Genomic DNA, 15,047 nt, shown 5'->3' with positions numbered 1-15,047 from the left:
ACATACACATGAATCATGGAAACCAGGCATACATATAAGGTGTAATGAATAATAACGCAATGCCAAAAAGGAATTATAATGCAAAGTCTAATGTAAGCAACGCTAAGCGTTGCACAGGCCAGCTTAGGAGGTGTAAGCAATGTGTAGGCCAGCTAACTCAATGTGCCCAGTGTTATACCCCTTTAAACAATGCCAACCCTAAGTAAGTAGGTTTGACCATAGCCTAACCTTTTCAAAACTGACCAATCACGGAAAAGTGTGGAAAATCGTCCCTACTTAAACCCAAGAGGCAGAAATACATCTCATAACTGGTTGTAGCTTCCACTTGCAGGCACAATGGCAGTAAGGGGAGAAGGTGTTTGCTTTCGTGTGCAGCTCTGGTGCATTCAGGAGTCCAGAGTCATGGCAGGACTCCTTGTCAAAGACCATGATCAGAGACTGCTGCAGGGCCAGTACCATGGCTCCCAATATAAGGACGAGGCATGGGACTGTCTCGGCCATGACCTCTTCAGTGCCACTGGCATACTCCAAACTGGTGAGCAGGTCAGGCATCACTATGCTGACCTGAATCAGTGTAAGGGGGACCTCTTGGACCAGTGGATCCAAGAGGCTAGAGCGGCAGGGGATGTTCCAGTTGTGTGTAAGTATCAGCCCGCTATGTGTTAATAATTGCCAGCTCAGGTATATCATGGATAGGTATGGCTAAATATTCCTCTTATGTCCCCCACAGATGCAATGGAGCAGGCCGCGAACCAGGAGGCCCACGTCAGTCTCCTGGCGAGTTTGTGATGCCAGGCATGTTAGTAATACTCATACATTTACTGTCATAGGAAATAACACTAAAAGTAGTAGTAAATCAATTGCCTGTATAAAACCTGTACTGTTCAAGGCATGTACTGCATACACTGGAGAATATGGCAGGAAGAGTCTCATATAGTATGTATATAAATAAAAGTGTAACAGCCTGACAATAAAGGTCTAACTGCTGGACTGCATGTGCATACTCTGGTATCATATGGTAATGTAGATTTGCAATTATGTAATAGTACTGTTGTATTAAGCACTGTTACCCACACCGTGCACCATAAATTGAATGTGTAGGAATGTCTGTATATGAGAAGGTATAATCCCCAGAGGCCATTTAGCACAACTGAGAGACACATAGACAGAAAACATAGAAAATTCAGACAACAAAACCCAAATAACATATGCAACTGAGATGTGAACTGTTGTTTTTGTTTAGCACACATAGCCATGGTTCGAATCCTGCCAGTGGTAGTAGTCTGCATACAGAATCATGCCCCACAACTGTACAGATATGTCCAGAATGTCCAGTAAAGTGGCCCATATCTGTTTCCTATCAACCTGTTCCCCTGGTAAATCAGTGGGATGACCCCAGACGTATAGGCAGCAAACAAGAAATACAACTGATTGACACACATCTATGAGAACAAAGCTGGCACACTAGCAACTCCCCAAAACCTTATGAGACTAAGAAGCCATGTATGTCCCATTTACACCCCAACTTGTCAAGCTGTGACCTGAGTGTGTACAGTAACAGAGTGAGATGTATGTGTATAATAGTGATGTGGAATCTGGTACTGTGTGTGGGCACATTCAGGTAGTGCTAACAAACATTTCTCCCACATGTCTGCCAGATACCATCACTGTGCCCAGAAATACAAGAATGATAGCCTGTACTGGTACTGTTTAGATTGGTATTGTATGGTATTGCGACTGATGCAGTTGCTCTAACTAATGAGGTATTACACATCCCTGTCGCCCACACTGTCCAACAAAATATTACTGTCTAGGAGATCTGTATAAGAGTGTTGTAATACAAGGTCAGAATGCAAAAGCACAGGGGATTAATACTACATCTCACCTGTATGATGTCAGGCTGGTATCAGTAACATATCATGCAGTACAGTCTGGCTCCCATAGGAAATATACAATGTGGAAGCTATCAACATCCCTAGGATAAATATACACAGACACATATATGCAGGTACAAATACACACACACACACACACACACACACACACACACACATGTATATGTGTGTGTGTGTGTGTGTGTGTGTGTGTGTGTGTGTGTGTGTGTGTGTGTGTGTGTGTGTGTGTGTGTGAATACACATACACATGCAGAGATATGTACAGTAACATACATATGTAGAAGGTGCACATAATATGGAACAGCCACTATGCCTACAGTTATCACCTTAACAACTGGACACTGTATGAGCCACCCATACAAATCACAATCATTGTCTTCCACATATACCCACAGAGAGGTCATAGGATATAACACCACACACAGGTTTGCATAAATGGAAAATCTTTAGTTGTGTACTATAATATATGCCATGTAATATAGCTGTTCAGACACTGGCATCCTTATAAACAGAGTAATGCAACTGTGAAACAGTTATACTAATACAGTATTCTGGAAAGGTTTACAAATGTTGCTGTCCAGGCCAAGCCTTTCAAATAGTACAATAGTAAAGACAGACTGGGCCACAGGATACCAAACAATCAACAGTAAATAATACAGGTGTATAGTTCAGCAGCCTCCAGCTACACTCTGTGCACAATCACTAGGTAGAAAATACCTCACTTGACACAATGGGATGTAACTGTTACTTAACAAGGCATAACTGACACCATCACAAGCACACTGACAAACAGAACAATCTGTATGGCAGGAGGCCTGCATTAACCCAATTTATATAATTAATTTAAATATAGGTGAATGGTATGGTAATGTACATCCAGATACCTTAAGGCAGCTCACCCTTGATATCCCCACATGTTGTAACAGCCTAGGTTATTTATGGTGCATCCTCCCCCAGGCTGAATAATACAGGGTCATATACCACTGTTACATACACTGCCTCTGGATTGCATAAGGGCACACATGTATTGTGCAGGTGAAGCCCACACATATATGGCCCCAGTCCCACCATTTATGTGGGGGATACAAAGGCAGTGGACTGATGGCAAGAATGCCAGTGTGATATACTCACAGCCCACTACAGAACAATCCCTGACAGCATGTCATATGTGCAAAGCTTGGTATATAGGTGGAAGATGGTGGCTGGAACACAGGCCCATATGTGGAAAACTGTTGCCATACACCAAGCAAGTCGCTGGTGTTACAAGATAGTTTGCAACATACCCTTAGTCAGGGATTTGAGGTTAGAAACATAAATGGATGTAGTCATGTACTTATAGCACTCAACACACACACTGCCAGTGAAATACCTGACACAGGACATGTGTGGTGGTCAGACAAAACATGATAGGCACACCTCTGGCCATCAAGAGGATAGGCCCACAGTTGAGAGCTATGCAGACAGACTGCATTCCAAGGTTAACTAGTATGTACACACAAACCCTGTAACACCAGTACTATACAAAGCATAACACAGCTCTACTCACACTCTGTCTGTAGTTCTGGAACCTTCTACAAATATGCAGCTGGGCTGAGTGTGCAGGTTCTCCTGTAAGAGGTATTGCTACCTGCTGTCTGTAACGATGTCTGTACATGGGGATTTCTGGTGTGTATAGCAGGTATATTTGTAGACTATTGCTACTGTAATAAGGATTGTCTTCACAGACATGGTGTGTGTGGGAGGTCACATCTGATTTTAAAATGTGCGCCAATGGCTACTGACAGGCATCTAAGGACATCATAGTACAGTACCGCTGCTAGCATGTAATGCTCCTGTGGACTTCAGCAGAGATATTGGCTAATATATATATGGACATTCTGACACACTCTGGACAGTCCAGAGGTGTACACAGAACCCCTTAGTGCAAGACATGTGGACCAAGCCTGACAATGTGGATGTTAACAGCCATGTAGATGGGTATAACACGTAACAACTGGTATACATTTGTCCCAATAGGTTATGCATTCACACACCTCTGTCTGTCCTAACACATAATAACCACTGGTACAGATGTGCCAGGGCCACATACTACCCAGTAGATACTGACACACATCTGTACAGCATCCCACTGCTCTGTATGACATACATGACTGTTAAGGGAGGACTGGCAGCAGTACATCTGTTAAGTATCCGGACATGACATCTCACTGGGTACATACACTAAGCTGCTAGGCATGTAACAAAGCACTGTTCAGGCTACAGGCAGACTGGCTCAACACTGGCCTACATTTCTTGTTGGGGAATGCACATGTACCTGCATATATAGTAGGCTCTACAGACATGTCACAGCACATAACACAATACATCAGTGTGAAAGTGCATAACTACAGCCAATGTGAACACAGCCACATATGGTACGCTAGTGTTATATTACAGTATATGGCCTATTTGTTCAACACCATCCTCATATGTGCCACTTACACACTAACCCTACATATACTGGGCCACTACACAGTGTGGTCTGATGCCTGTCTGTGGTATGGGACAAGTGTGTGTATTGCCCTACAAGCATGTAAGCAGATAGGGTAACATACAGTAGAGCAGCATGTAACATCAGATAGATTGGGACCAAGAACAATGACATCTATCACAGGCTAATGTACATATTATCAATGCACACACTGTCGACATTCACCTTACGTATACAAACCTCAGTACTGTACACACAACCACAGAATGTCCAGGTGATGTCATCAGATATAATCCCTACTATACATAACACCCACCACCCCATTAAGGAAACCACAGTAAAATATTTCTCCAAAGTCAACTTCATGCTTCTTAAGACAGAAGTGGTCAACTTCATGACACCCATGCAGATGGACAATATAGTTACAACTGCCGAATTCTACACAAATGCACTCTATAAGCACTTACACAAGTGTATGGATCATGCTATCCCAAACAGAACCAAGACGCTATCCTCCAAAAAAAGGAAACCAATCTGGTGGTCCCCTGCCATAAACAAACTGTGCAACAGAAGGAAGAAACTGTTACAAAAGAGAGTAAAATTTCATGAGTGGATGAGCTCCCTGGGCAGCCTCAGTAAGAAGCTGAGATCCCATTTAAGATCTTCCAAAGCTGGCTACAAAAACAAAATCACCTAGCTCCTCGTGGTCCCCTGCAGAGTTCCTAAGCCAGCAGAGAGCAGAAAAAGCAACTTTCTCGATTATAAGTATTTTTCAGCTTTTTTTATTGCATTTTTCAATCTTTTGAGCTTTTCGACTACTGTTTGTGCCTATATTACTGTATTATTACCTGTTTTTCCTGTTTTTCTGTGCTTAAATTGTTGATTGCACTTGTTGGCTAAAGTTTTGCTTAAAAGTAACAAACAGGCTTATACACTCAAGTGTACTAGCCTTTGATAGCAATTTAGTCGAATACCAAAGCATTTATTGTATTTTTTCCTGTCTGTTTGCAAAAAAAAAAAAAACAAAAAAATACTTCTTCTTTCCTAAACTTCCTAGCTAGTTGTTCCAGAGATCAGATTTTGCTGATCCCTGGGCTTTGTATTTGGTTCCTGTATTCCTCCATTTTCTTGTGTGGCCAGAGGGTAGTTTCTTTACTCACTAGTGGGAGTAGGGAGTACTGAGCTGCCTGTTTGTCCTCAAAGGAGTGGTTAGAGACAGAAACTAGTAATTCATTGGCCATTTTGGGTCATTTCCTGTTTTTTCCAGCCCCCTGCTATAAAGCGCACTTTGGCAGGCTTTTCTGGCATTAGAGAACTTGGCATAGCTCCTCGTGGTCCCCTGCAGAGTTCCTAAGCCAGCAGAGAGCAGAAAAAGCAACTTTCTCGATTATAAGTATTTTTCAGCTTTTTTATTGCATTTTTCGATCTTTTGAGCTTTTCGACTACTGTTTGTGCCTATATTACTGTATTACTACCTGTTTTTCCTGTTTTTCTGTGCTTAAATTGTTGATTGCACTTGTTGGCTAAAGTTTTGCTTAAAAGTAACAAACAGGCTTATACACTCAAGTGTACTAGCCTTTGATAGCAATATAGTCGAATACCAAAGCATTTATTGTATTTTGTCCTGTCTGTTTTCAAAAAAAGAAAAAAAAAAAAAAATACTTCTTCTTTCCTAAACTTCCTAGCTAGTTGTTCCAGAGATCAGATTTTGCTGATCCCTGGGCTTTGTATTTGGTTCCTGTATTCCTCCATTTTCTTGTGTGGCCAGAGGGTAGTTTCTTTACTCACTAGTGGGAGTAGGGAGTACTGAGCTGCCTGTTTGTCCTCAAAGGAGTGGTTAGAGACAGAAACTAGTAATTCATTGGCCATTTTGGGTCATTTCCTGTTTTTCCAGCCCCTGTTATAAAGCGCTTTAGCGGAGTTGCCACTGTTGCCAACTAGGGCAGCGGCGGTTAATCAGGTTTAAACTATTCAGGCTACCTAAAGTCCACTCTTCAAATTTTCCCTTAAAACTACCTTCCTCGAACTATACTACTGATCAAATCAGCGTATCCTATAACTAAAAAGATCATCTCTACTTGACTCCAAGTAGACTATTCTCTATCTGTAAAGCCTAGCACTTGCTCCTACAGTACTTATCACCTTGATACAGCACTCTTGTTATAGATAGTACCCCAAAAGGCTAACCTCATTTCTTGGTCACCCACATCCCCCGGAATCTTTTTTTAAGTTTTTTTGTCTATTCCTTCTAGCATGTCGAGGGATCAGTTGCTAGTGTCCTCTCCTGCTCAGCTGGTGAACCTGAATATTGAGGCAATGTTACAATTGCCTCATGTACACAGACAACCCTCCTCCTCCCACAAAACACAAATACGCAGAGATGCAACTATACGGCCAAACTGGAGGCTGAGCTCTCTCAACATAGGACTGGCAAGACCAGACAGGAGGAGAAGGTAACCACACACACTATAGACCCAGTCTCACATAGTACCATCACAACCTCAAATCATACACATAAACACACAAAGACATACTCGGAGGCTCTGATCAAAATCTACCAAAACAGCAGAGGCCACCAAAGCAGACACCCAAACAACTACCACCTCAGAACACAACACCTGCAACACATAGACCACACAGTCAGAGTGTCAAACAGTCACAGCCCTTAAGGCCAAACACAATGCCAGACTCACTCGTCATTGGTGACTCCATAGTCAGACACACTGACGTCCGCCACCAGACTGAGTAAGGAGAAGGTCACAGTAAGCTGCCTGTCGGGCGCTAGAATCCGCCACATAATGCAAGCACTCAGGTCTCTCAACAGCAGGTACAAGTACGACTCAGTCATTGTCCACGCTGGTGTAAACGACCTGAGACGTACCTCCTTGGACTACATGAAAAGAGACATTGAGGAGCTCTCTGATTATGTAGCCCAGGCAGGTATGACCCTGACCTTGAGCAGTATCCTACCTTCACCAAGAATGATGCCACAATACAGAGATAAGATGATCAGCTTTAACAATTGGCTTAAACTCTGGTGTCATTCAAAGGGGATCCAATGTCTGTCTGCCTGGGATGACATGCTGGACAAGCCACGCTGCTTGCAGGGACGGCTTGCACCTGTCACCCTGGGATTCGGATATTGGCAAAGGCTCTTGCCACCCCATAGTACCTTTTAGGCAAGGCTCAAATTCTAAACCTACCACCCTAGAACACAATAAAGGAAAAACTAAGGGTAATGCTGCTCAATGCCAGAAGTCTCAATCTCAAAATGCACGACTCGAGGCCCTTCTCAGTATGGAGAACATTGATGTCTGTGCTGTGACAGAAACCTGGTTCAAGGCTCCTGAGAGCACCCCAGCACTATCAGGTTTTACCTCATATCATGCGTTCCGGCCCCAAAATCCGGACAATACCAAGAAAGGAGGGGGGGTATCCATATTCATCAAGGACACCCACACCTCAAGATTGGTGGCAACGCACGATGCATCAGAGACCATCCAGGTGCAATTAACCATAGGCAAGACTGCTCTGCAATTTGTAGCATGCTACAGGCCACCCTCGCAAACTCAGGAACCGCACCTGGCTTTCCTGAAAACACTGGAGGGGATAAATGTATCTCCGAACACCATCATACTAGGTGACTTCAATTACCATAATATAGACTGGGAACACTACTCAAGCCCAAACACTCTAGCCCAAAAGTTCCTGGAATTCATAAACTCAAATGCCATGGAGCAACTAGTCACCATCCCCACAAGAGGAGAAAACATACTTGATCTCATCATCACGAACATGGGAGCACAATGTTCAACACCGGAAGTATACCCCTCACTGGTGAGAACAGATCACAAACTAATCTCGCTGGAGGTCCTCATCCCGCTCCCACCTGAAATAAAAAAGACCACAGTAAAGAACTTCTCGAAAGCCGACTTCACACTTCTAAAGACTAGTGTGGTCTCCTTTAAGGCCCCCGAGCCGGCGGTAAACATTACTCAAGCCGCTGAATCACTTACAAATGCCTTCTACCAGCACCTGCAGGACTGCATGGATCAGGCAATCCCAAGCAAAACAAAGACTCTTTGTACCAAAGGCAAGTGTCCAGTCTGGTGGACCCCAGCCATAAACAAACTCTACAACAAAAGGAGGAAACTACTACAAGATAGAGCAAAATCCTTTAAAAGGTAAGACACCTTTGATCGCTATAAGTAAAAAGCTAAGAGCTCTCATAAAATCATCCAAAGCAAATTTTGAGAGAAAAATAGCTAAGGACTCAAAAGACAATCATAAGGCCTTCTTTAGCTATGTTAGAAACCTGGGAGGAAACTCCCAGATATGCTCAGAATTAGTTCAAAATGATGTGAAGATTACTGATCCTACAGACATTGCCAACATACTGGCTGACAGGTTCAGTGCAAACTTCTCCCCCTCCTCCCCCCAAAAAGGAGAGATATCTATACCAAATGATTCTAGCCCCCCAAACATCTCTAACGCCCAGGTAAGAACTGCTCATTCCAAGGCAAAAAACACAGCATCCATGGGACCTGATGGTGTCCCCGGCTGTGTGCTTCATGAACTCAATGAGGAATTAAACCCGCAGTTAGGACAGCTGTTTAATCTTAGTCTCACCTCTGGATACGTACCCAGGGAGTGGCGCACAGCGACTGTGGTCCCACTTCACAAAGGCGGAGCCTCCACCGACCCTGGAAATTACCGTCCCATTAGCTTGACAAGCCTTATCTGCAAAGCCATGGAGAGGATCATAATGGATCTCATAAATAAAGACATAGGGAATTTGCAGACCTTGGATCCAACCCAGTTTGGCTTGGTCAAAGGCAGATCATGCCTTTTAAACTTGGTTGACTTTTTCAAAACAGTCACCAAGGCCATTGATGAGGGAAAGGCAGTCCATACAGTCTACCTCGACCTGGCAAAAGCCTTCGATACAATACCCCACTCGGGTATCATTGAAAAACTCATCAGCTTAAATGTAAACCCATACATCACAAGATGGGTTGCAAACTGGCTGAGTGACAGAACCCACAGGGTCAGAGTTGCTGGCGCCATGTCAGACTCAAAGCCTGTCACAAGTGGTGTCCCACAGGGATCAGTCCTGGGCCCACTCTTGTTTGGCATCTACTTTTCCGAAGTACAAGCAAACACAGGAGGGTTATGGCTGACAAAGTTTGCAGATGACTGCAAACTGGGCCGTCGAAAACACATCTGACACAGATATCCTTCAGAAGGGTCTCACAGAAACGGATAACTGGTGCCAGAGCCATGGCCTAAAGTTAAATGCCAAGAAATGCATAGTCATACCCTTCGGGAAAAAACAAGGTTACCCCTAGCTACCATATAGGTGGCAATCCACTGAGCACAGAAGAAGTTATCAGGGACCTGGGGACCCAGGTTGACACTAGCCTTTCATTCGACACTCATATTGCGAAAGTAGTTAGGAAGACCTTCTACATTGCCCACCTGATCATGAAGGGATTCACATCTAGATCAAGGGAGGTCATAGTCTCCCTATACTCATCACTCATCAGACCAATGATTGAGTACAATGCCCCATTTGGAATGTATCTGACCCGACACTTGCAGCAGCTGGAGAGGCCACAAAAGTTCCTCACCAAAAGGATAAAGGGTCTCAAAAATCTGTCTTATGCTGCCTGACTGAAAGAACTCCAGCTCTATTCAGTCGCCACCGCTTGCTCAGAGGTGACCTGTGCCTGACATACAAGGCCATGTCAAACCCAGATTTGATGAACATGCTTCACCTCAAAAAATCTAGATCCTCAGAGCCACAAGGGCGGAGACTTAAACCTCGACACGGTTATTAATAGGACATGCTGGAGGGATAGATTCATCACCCAAAGACTCCCTATGCTGTGGAACAAAATCCCGGTATATGTGAGGCAGAGCACCTCGCTGGCCTTTTTCAAGAGAAATCTTGACCAATGGATAGGAGATTGCAGATTTACCCCAGGGATTACCTCAGTGTCACTGCTCGACAGAGGCACAGCAAAATAATGGGCATAGTTTCTCCAAACTAAAGGGGTGGCGTAAGCCACAAAACTATGGGCTAGACTTGTAAATGCCCTCGGGCAGATAGCCTAGTATGAACCTATGAACCTATGAACCTATGAACCACTAATTCTAAGGACAACCACAAAGCATTCTATAGCTATGTCAAGAATCTCGATGGCAACACCCAGATCTGCTCTGAGTTACAGCACAAAGTCACGAATATTACAGAACCAACTGATATTGCCAACATCCTGGCAGATAGGTTCAGTGCTAATTTTACTCCCCCCTCACCCCCTAAAGGGACCATAGCTATACAGGAAGAATGCAGAGTCCCTGTAATCACAACTACACAGGTTAAAAGCTGCACTCTCCAAAGCCAAAAACATAGCATCCATTGGACTGGACAACATCTCAGGCTGCGTTTTACATGAACTTCAGAACGAACTGGCTCCCCACTTAAGCACCATGTTCAATAACAGCCTCGAATCAGGCTTTGTGCCCACTGAATTGTGCACAGAAACAGTTATCCCACTCCACAAAGGGGGAGCCACCACTGATCCTGGGAACTATCGACCTATTAGTCTGACGAGCCTGGTCTGCAAGGCCATAGAATGTATCATTATGGAACTCATAAACAAAGACATTGGTAACCTGCAAACTTTGGATCCCACCCAGTTCGGGTTTTGAAAGGCAGATCATGCCTCCTGAACCTGATCAACTTCTTTGAGGCAGTCACCAAAGCCGTAGATGAGGGTAAGGTGGTTCACACATCCTATCTTGACCTCGCCAAGGCTTTCAACACCATCCCCCATCCTGGAATTATAGCTAAACTCACTAAACTAGGTATAAATCCCTACGCCACAAGATGAGTTGCCAACTGGCTCATTGACAGAACCCACACTGTAAAAGTTGCAGACTCCAAATCTGACCTCAAAGCAGTTAATTTGTGGAGTACCACAGGGTTCCGTCCTGTGACCTCTCCATTTTGGTATCTAATTCTCTGAAGTACAGGCTAACACAGAAGGCCTCTGGCTAATGAAGTTTGCAGATGTCTGCAAACTAGGAGCCATAGTCAAGTCCCCAAATGATGTGGACATCCTACAGAAGGGTCTCGCTGAGACAGATGCCTGATGTCAGAGCCATGGCCTCAAGCTCAATGCCAAAAAGTGAAGTGTCATCCCCTTTGGTAAAAACTCTGTACCCATGAAATACCACATAGGCAGCAATCTACTTAACACCGAATGTGTGATAAGAAACCTTAGGTCCCAGGTGGACAGTAGTCTCTCCTTTGATAGTCTCATCGCCACAGTAGTCAGGAAGTCCTTCTGCATGGCACACCTCATTATAAAAGGGTTCTCATCCAGGAAAAAATAGGTCATTGTTCCCTTCTACTCGACATTCATTAGACCCATTATAGAGTACAACGCCCCTTTTGGAATGTACCCCACAAGACATCTGCAGCAGCTGGAAACGCCACAGAAGTACCTCACAAAGAGGATTACTGGCCTCAAACAAATGCCCTACACTGACAGCCTCAAAAAACTCCAGCTTTACTCCGTAGCATATCGCCTACTCTGAGGTGATCTCTGCCTAACATATAAAGCTATGTCAAACCCAGAGCTGTTGGACATGCTACATCTAAAGAAATCCCAATCCCTCCAAGCTACATGATCTAGGGACCTAACCCGTGTCACCACAATAAACAGGACATGCTGGAGGGATAGATTCCTGTCCCAGAGACTTCCCATACTCTGGAACAGGCTACCCATCTTTGTCAAGCAAAGTTCTTCATTAGCACTCTTCAAGAAAAATCTTGATGAGTGGATGGAAAATAGGAAATACACTCTGGGGAACACTTCTGTGTCTCTGCTCGACAGTGGCACAGGAAAATAACTTTCTTGGATGGCGTAAGCTAGGGAACCTTGCTGGCTAGGCTTACGTATGCCATTGAGCCGATAGCCTAGTACCTACCTATGAACCTATGAACATGTGTAGCAGTCTGATATCTCACTGGCTTGTTATCAGTTATGATGTCACTAATTATAGTGTACAGCACATATGCACCTCTTACTGCATGACATATGTACAAAGGTTGATAGAGTTGTGGCTGGACACACATACACAGGGCCACTATTGCCAAGTTGCTGTGATAACCTCATACATTTACTGTTGTAACAAGGTTTGTTGCAACATATGCCCTATGAGGGAGATGAAGTCAGTAACTCTCATGGCTGTCACGATCTACAGACTGCAATCCTCACACTACCTTCTGCAGTCCACAGATAGGTGCTCTGTGGGTAACACATGAAACAAAAGGCACCACACACTGCCCAGCCTGCAGATGACCCTACAGATGGGGTTCCCTCATATTCATACCACTAACATGGCAGTTATAAAAACATGCCATGCAATCACAGCCCTTAAGGCAAAATAACATACCCAACAAACTAGTAATAGGTGACTCTACAGTCAGGCCACTGACGTCCCACTCACTCGGCTGAACAAGGAGAAGGTTACTGTTAGCTGCCTGTCGGGTGCCAGGATCCGCCACATAACACAAGCACTCAGGTCACTCCAGAACAAGTACAAATATGACACTGTCATTGTCCATGTTGGTGTGAATGACCTGAGCCATACCTCCATGGACTACACGAAAAGAGACATGTAGGAGTTCTCTGATATCTGCCCAGGCCGGTATGACCCTGACCCTGAGTAGCATCCTGCCCTCACCAAGAATGATACCATGGTACAGAGAAAAAATTATCAATTTCAACAATTGGCTAAGCTTCTGGTGTCATTCAAAGGGGATCCAGTGTCTGTCAGCCTGGGATGACATGCTCGACAAGCCACGCTGCTTCACTAGAGGTGGCTTGCACCTGTCACCCATAGGCTTTTGAATACTGGCCAAGGCTCTTGCCACCCCAATAGTGCCTTTTTTAGGCAAGGCTCAAAAGACAAACTCGCCATTGTAAATAGCACAAGTAGCAAAAAACTTAGGGTAATGCTAGTCACTTGCCAGAAGTCCAAACCTCAAAATGCACACACTCGAGGCACTCTTCAGTATGGAGAAAATCAATATATGTGCAGTAACAGAAACCTGGTTTAAGGCTCCAGAGAGCACCCCAACACTACCAAGCTACAACTCATGCCATACATTTCAGCCAAAAAACCCGTCCCAAAATACAAAAGGCGGGGGAGTATCCATATTCATCAAGGATACCCACACCTCCAGGTTAGTGGCACAGCACGATGCTTCAGAGATCATCCATGGTCAACTAACAACGGGCAAAACTGCTATTCAAATTATAGCTTACTACAGATCACCCACCATGTCCCAGGACCCCCACTCCGTATTCCTGGAAACACTGGGAAACATAAAGGTCCTACCAAGCACCCTGATATTGGGTGATTTCAATTACCCAAACATTAACTGGGAGAACTGTTCAAGTACAAACTCCATTGCCCAACATTTCCTAGAATTTATAAACTCAAACACCCTGGATCAACTGGCCAACACCCCCACCAGAGGTGACAACATATTGGACCTGGTCATCACCAACATGGCCAACTGGTGTTCCACACCGGAGGTCAGCCCCTCGCTGGTTAGATCTGACCATAATCTAATCACTCTGGATATCCACATTCTGCCACCATCCCCAGTCAAAGAAACCACTGTGAAAAACTTTTCAAAAGCAAACCACGTTACTTAAGACTAAGGTGGGAAGTTTCAAAGCCCCCATGCTAAAGGATAAAACTGTCCAAGCTGCACAATCCTTTACTAATGCACTCTACGGGCACCTACAAGAATGCATGGATCATGCTATCCCAAACAAAACCAAGGCTCACTCCTCCAAAAAAAGGAAACCAGTCTGGTGGACCCCTGCCATAAACAAGCTATACAAGAAAAGGAGGAAACTAGTACAGAAAAGAGCAAAATCCCAAGAAGGGAAGACATCCCTGATCAGTATCAGCAAGAAACTACATTCCCTCATAAAATCATCCAAGGCTAGCTTCGAAAGCAAAATTGCCATGGACTCTAAAGATAACCACAAGGCATTCTTTAGCTATGTCAAGAATCTAAGTGGCAATTCTCAGATCTGCTCAGAGTTAGTGCAGAATGGCACAAAATACACTGAACCAACCGATATAGCCAACATCCTGGCAGACAGGTTCAGTGCAAACTTCACCCCCCTCTCCCCCCCAAAAAGGCCCATAACTATACCAGAAGAATGTGGTGCCCCTGAAATCACAGACACTCAGGTTAAAACAACCCTCTCCAAAGCCAAAAACACAGCATCAATGGGACCGGATGGTTTCCCAGGCTGCACCCTACATGAGCTCAAAGATGAACTAACCCCTCACCTAAACACACTGTTTAAACTCAGCTTCTCCACAGGCTACATGCCCACAGAGTGGTGCACAACAATGGTTACTCCACTCCACAAAGGTGGAGTCACAACGGACCCAGGGAACTATCGCCCTATAAGCCTAACTAGTTTGGTCTGCAAAGGTATAGAGTGCATCATCATGGATCTCATTAACAAAGACATTGGGAACCTCCAAACACTAGACCCTACCCAGTTCAGCTTTGTTAAGGGCAGATCATACCTCCTAAACCTGGTGGACTTCATTGAGACAGTTACCAAGGCTATAGA

The sequence above is a fragment of the Protopterus annectens genome, chromosome 1.part2 (genome assembly GCF_019279795.1).
Source record: "Protopterus annectens isolate FY-2018-M chromosome 1.part2, PAN1.0, whole genome shotgun sequence".
In the NCBI taxonomy this organism is placed as follows: domain Eukaryota; kingdom Metazoa; phylum Chordata; order Ceratodontiformes; family Protopteridae; genus Protopterus; species Protopterus annectens.
Note: the sequence above shows the minus strand (reverse complement) of the source record.